At 36.7% G+C, this 6,067-nt stretch overlaps 1 long non-coding RNA gene across 4 annotated transcripts in view; it reads left to right on the plus strand.

The window, feature by feature from the left end:
* LOC103552057 (uncharacterized) overlaps positions 1 to 6,067 on the plus strand; it is a 41,151-nt gene that overhangs the window by 18,052 nt on the left and 17,032 nt on the right. Inside the window, exon 4 of one of the 4 annotated variants that reach the window (XR_545158.2) lies at positions 12 to 234. The exons of the other annotated variants lie outside the window; for them this stretch is intronic. This is a non-coding gene — a long non-coding RNA (uncharacterized lncRNA). Of the gene's footprint in view, positions 1 to 11; positions 235 to 6,067 lie in introns of those variants that run through there. 4 annotated transcript variants of the gene reach the window in all.

A 6,067-nucleotide genomic window follows, 5' to 3' on the forward strand; every position in this document is an offset into this window, starting at 1 on the left:
TCTCCCTTCAGATTGTAGCCAGCATGAAGGTTGTCAAAATGCATAGCACAACAGGTGACATATCTGGGCTTTACTCCCGTCTCTGCCACTAACTAGCTATGTGACTTTGAACAGTCAAAATCTTCGAGCTTTCATTTTCATCATCTATAACATGTAGCTAATACTTTCCCTTTATATTTCATAAAATTTCTCAAATTAAAACTATGAGAAAGCTCTGTGAATTCTAAATGCGTACATTAATGTAAGATATGTCCTTTTACACTAATTGTATTTGAAAACGTCTGGACAGCAAGGCAGCTGTCGTACATCACCTGTTGCTTTCAGGTCGTAACTTCCACCCTCTTGAATCCCTGGTGGATGGGTTTAGAGAAAGAGGTACTGCAGAAATTGTGTTAATGTCATATAAATATTTGGTTCTTGCTATTACATTATATCTTAGTTGATTTCATGCAGGAGAAAATGTCCTGAAAAAACACTCCTGGAAGAACAGTCCAGATCTTTGGTTTCTGAGATATGTTTTTGGGCCTTATAACCAAACCCCCTTTCTCTGATAAAGACAAGCATAGGCACTACAGATGGGAACAAGTCTTCTGATACGCCACCCAAACACAGTCATCGCAGACACCTACCAGATGCCAGGGAGTTGAGCTCCGTTTGGATCCTGAAAAGCAGGAGCTCTTGCCCAGCCTCACCCTTGAAAATTCCCTGCCACAGCTCACACACAGATCCACCCCATCCACTGTCCCACAGGTGGTGACCAGCCACTCAGTGTTCTCCGAAGAGACTCAAGTCATCAACAGGAAAAAGGCTGGGTGGTGCGCAGTCCTGCAGGCTTCAGCAGGTTCATCTCTAGGCCTTCCCTTGTCCTCATACTCAGTGAACAAACCTCTAACATTCACTTGGATTTTCATTTTACACATAGCTTGCAAAGAGGAAGTTCTCATTGTGAATTAGTAAATATACCTCCTGATACTAATTAGATTCAGCTTCCTAAAATGTGGTCTCACCTTATCTTTTCTTAATCTCTAATCAAAAAATCTTCAACACTGTTTGCCTACAAAATAAATCTAAAGTTAAGCACTAAAGGCATATATATACATATGCATGCATCTATGTACTTATATTCAATATATTATTTTTATAACTTTTAGTATGCCTGATATATGTCAGAATATATATTTTAAATACCTTCTGTAACATTACTGTTACTCCTACACAAGATTAATATGTCAACCAGCACACCATTATGTTACTTAATTTTGAATGAAATAGCCCATAAAATGAGATGAGAAAATGAAGTAAGAGCTATGCATTTTGGAAAGAGGAGGTAAAATTATCATTATTTTGCTATCAATCTGATTGTATACCTGAAAAACCCAGAGAAAGCAACTGAATTTTATTAAAAGTAAAAAAAAAAGTACTTTTTATTTTTATTACATGCAGAATTCAGTAAATTCTGGATGATTATAAAATTAAAGTTTTTTAAAGAATAGCTCATTCTTTATTCTAAGTAATTTTGATTCATATAAATTTTTTTTAAAACACAAGCATGTATTCATGTATTTTTAGTGTGATTGAAGACATCTTGAAAACAAAATAGTGTTCTAGACATAAATCACTCATGTATACAAATACTAACCAGATTAAAAATATAGTGGAAAAACAAATTCCATTCACAATTGCGGTAATAAAAAAAAAGAAGTAAACATAACAAGAAATGTGTAGGATCTATATGAGGAAAACTTTAAAATTGTACTGAGGTCATCAAAGAAGATTTCAACACATGGAAAGGTATATCTTGCTCTTGGATAGGAAGATGTACTCCCAACAGTATAAGCAAGGTTAAAAGAAAAATTTAACAGGTGAAAATATTTGTAACAGGTAACACAGCTAATGGGCTAATTTCTGACTGTATGGAAGGATTTTTAAAACAAGATTAGAACAACTGAAGAGGAATTGGCAAAGCAATCAACAGGCATTTCAGAGAATAGTTATAAGTGGCCAATAAAGATCCAAAAATGCTCAACTATACTCACAGTTTAAGAAATGCTAATAAAAAAGTGAGACATTTTCCCCTTTATATTTACAAAGATGAAAATGTTTGGTAATAATACCCATTGTTGGAAAAGTGGTAAAATACATGTTCATTAGAGCATTTTTAAATCATTTCAAAATATTGACAAATGATTAAAATATATTGTGTTCATATCATTTAATACCATCAACTCTTCTAAAATATATTTGGATGTGCTTTAATTTGGACATATTTTAATTTCATGAAGAGAATTGTTGCTGATGTGCTGTGGAATACAAAAGTACATATTCAGTATGTGAACTATGTAAATACATACATGTGTCCAGGAAACATACCATAAGGAAATTATTATGCCAGATGGGTCAACAAATAAAGACATTCCAGTTTTCTAATTTTCTCAGAAGACTGAGAGAGTTTTGCTGTTGGCATGGGTGACAGGCTCTGTCTGTGTCCTTTGTTATCTTGTCCATCTTAGTTATGCCAAGTCTGTACCACTTCCCTTCTCAGAATTTCTCAATATATGTCAATTAGATCTACCATAATGTTATTAAGATTTCTATATCTTTACTTACTGTTAAATTACTGATCTGTTATGGCCCAAGAGAGATGAATACAATTTCTTACTACCTATGTTTTCTTTTTCCTCTTTATATCCTCTATAGTTTTTGCTTAATATTGTTGCAAGATTATTTGATCCACAGATATTCATAACTGTTCATCTTTATTGTGAATTGTAACCTTTAGCATTAGAGAGTACTCTTTTTTTTTTTTTTTTCTGGTCTGTTTTAATACATTTTGGCCTGAATTCAGTCTTGCTTTTTGTTTGTTTGAGGTTTTCCAGTATCTCTTTATTCATCCTTCTATCTTCAGCCCTTCTGAATCATTTCGTTTTTGTTGTAGGTCTTTTATACAGCATAGATTTGAGTTTTGCTTTGTGAATCAGTCTGAAATTCTTTTTCCCTTTATAGTTGAGTTTAGCCCATTCACATTTATTGATTTGATATGTTTGTTCTAGGCTCTGTTAAATTATTTTGTTATACTTTCTGTATTTATACCTTTTAAAAATATTTTACTACGTAGACTGCTTGCTTTGTTTCCTGTGAGCATTTCTTTTGATAATTAGGAAGGTTTGTATTTTTGTTCCCATAATTAGCTTTCTAATACTTTCATTGCACAATACCCTCAGTTCCCTATTTATTTAGCTAGACTTTCAGTATCTGTAACTCCCTTCTATAAGTAATGATAGATTGATAAGCTTGGCTTCATTAAAATTAAAAACTTATGGGGCCGGCCCCGTGCCTGAGTGGTTAAGTTCCTGTGCTCTGCTTTGGCAGCCCAGAGTTTGCTGGTTTGGGTCCCGTGTGCAGACATGGCACCGCTCGTCAGGCCATGCTGAGGCGGTGTCCCACGTAGCACAACCAGAGGCACTCACAACTACAATATACAACTATGTTCTGGGGGCCTTTGGGGAGAAGAAGAAGATAAAGGAAAAAAAAAAAGAAGATTGGCAACAGATGTTAGCTCAGGTGCCAATCTTTAAAAAAGAAAAAAATTAAAAACTTTTGCTCTGCAAAACATGTAAAGAGAATGAGAAGATAAGCCACAGACTGGGAGAAAATAGTTGCAAAAGACACATCTAATAAAGGACTGTTATTGAAAATATGCACAGAACTCTTAAAAATCAGTAAGAAAACAAACAACTTGATTAAAAAATGAGCTAAAGACCTAAACAGACACCTCACCCAAGAAGGTATACAGATGGCAAATAAGCATATGAAAAGTTGCTCTACATCATTTGTCATCAGGGAAATGCAAATTAAAATGAGATACTACCACACACCTATTAGAATGGCCAAAATCCAGAAAACTGACCCCAAATGCTGACAAGGGTGTGGAGCATCTAGAACTCTCAATTAGATTGGATTGGAGGTTACCAGAGGGCAAGGGGGGAGGGAAGAAGGCAAAAGGGGTGATTAGGTACACGTGTGGAGATGGATTGTAATTAATCTTTGGGTGGTGAACATGATGTAATCTACACAGAATTTGAAATATACTATTAGGTACACCTAAAAGTTATATAATGTTATAATCCAGTGTTACTTCAATACAAAGCATGTTTATTAAAAAAAATAAACAAATGAACACAAAAGAACTCCCATTTATTGCTGGTGGGAATGCAAAATGATACTGCCACTTTGGAAGACAGTTGGGCAGTTTCTTACAAAACTAAACATACTCTTACCCTACGATCCAGCAATCTTGGCTCCTTGGTATTTATCCAAAGGAACTCAAGACTTATGTCCACAGTAAAACCTGCACATCATGTTTATAGCAGCTTTAGTCATAATTGCTGAAACTTGGAAGCTACCAAGATGTCCTTCAGTAGGTGAGTGGATGAATAAACTGAGGTCCACCCAGACAATGGAATATTATTCAGTGCTAAAAAGAGCTATCAAACCAAGAAAAGGCATGAAGGGACTTTAAATACATATTACTAAGTAAAAGAAGCCAATCTGAAAAGGCTACATACTGTATGACCCCACCTGGATGACACTGTCGAAAAGGCAAAACTATGGAGACAATATAAAGATCAGTGGTTGCCAGGGGTTGGGTGGGGGGAAATGGCATGGAGAGGGATGAAGAGGCAGGACGCAGTATTTTTAAACAGTGAAAATACTCGGTATGATACCCTAATGATGGACTCATGCCATTATAAATTTGCCTAAACTCATAGAATGTACACCACCAAGAGTGAACCATCCATAGGGGCCGGCCTGGTGGTGCAGTGGTTAAGTTTGCACGTTCCGCTTCGGCAGCCCAGGGTTCACCAGCTCCAATCCTGGGTGTGGACATGGCACCACTTGGCAAGCCATGCTGTGGTAGGCGTCCCACATATAAAGTAGAGGATGGGCACGGATGTTAGCTCTGGGCCAGTCTTCCTCAGCAAAAAGAGGATTGGCAGCAGTTAGCTCAGCGCTAATCTTCCTCAAAAAAAAAAAGAAAAAAAAGAGTGAACCATAATGTAGACTGTGGACTTTGGACGATTATGATGTGTCAACGTATGTTCATCAGTTGTAACAAATTTACAACTCTGGTGGGGGATGTTTTTAGTGGGGGGGGGGGGGGCTGTGCAGGTGTGGGGCCAGAGAGTACACAGGAAATCTCTGTACCTTCCTCTCAATTTTGCTGTGAACCTAAAACTGCCCTAAAAGAAAAGTTTAAAAAAGAGTGGTAGTCAGGTAGAAGCAGGGTAACAATAGGTATGGTACCCTTCCCATAGGAAGCTAGAGCCTAGTCTTGATGCTTTGAACTGACTGTACTTGTTCCTTTTTTTTTAATCTAAAGGATTTTTAAATGGACGTTAAGTGACCCCTAAATGAAGATAAACTGAGTTCCAGACTATACCATTCTAACAGCTTCAAGGTGTGCTAGTTCTATCAAGCTAAATGTAAGCTGCTTGAGGCTAGGGAGCCAGGTCTTTCACTGTGTGGTCGAGCAGTTGTTGATGAAAATAAACTCGTCACATGGGGTTCAGAATCACCTCAATGTAAAGCTACCCGTCTTGGTTTGGAATGCTTGTTGCTCTTTCTCTTAAATTCAGCCTTAAAGAACATTGTATAGTAACTGACTCTCTCGAGGGCTGTTGCTAACCCTGGCACTGTGCCAGAGCAAGTGACACTACACAGAATTAATCTTAAAATGCTTTTGAAGGATGTAAAATTCCTAACCCACACATAGAAACCTATTAAAAATTTACTCTTCAAAACAAATTCTAAGTTTTAAGTTGAATTAAGTAGCAAATGATATTTATACTTAGGCAAACAAACCATTATCACTCACTGTTGATGCTGTTCTCTCACACTCTTGACCATTTTGTGCCCCCACTTTTAAGATCAGACTTCAAATTTTCTGAAGATTGCATGCTGGTTTAATAAATTAGAAGCTGCAGTTGTTAATGCACTAACAACTGACTTTAAGCTCAAAAGGCCAAAAGCTGTGTCCAATATACTTTTGTGGACTTTGATGCTCAGT

This window comes from Equus przewalskii, chromosome 1 (assembly GCF_037783145.1).
Source record: "Equus przewalskii isolate Varuska chromosome 1, EquPr2, whole genome shotgun sequence".
Taxonomy (NCBI): Eukaryota; Metazoa; Chordata; class Mammalia; order Perissodactyla; family Equidae; genus Equus; species Equus przewalskii.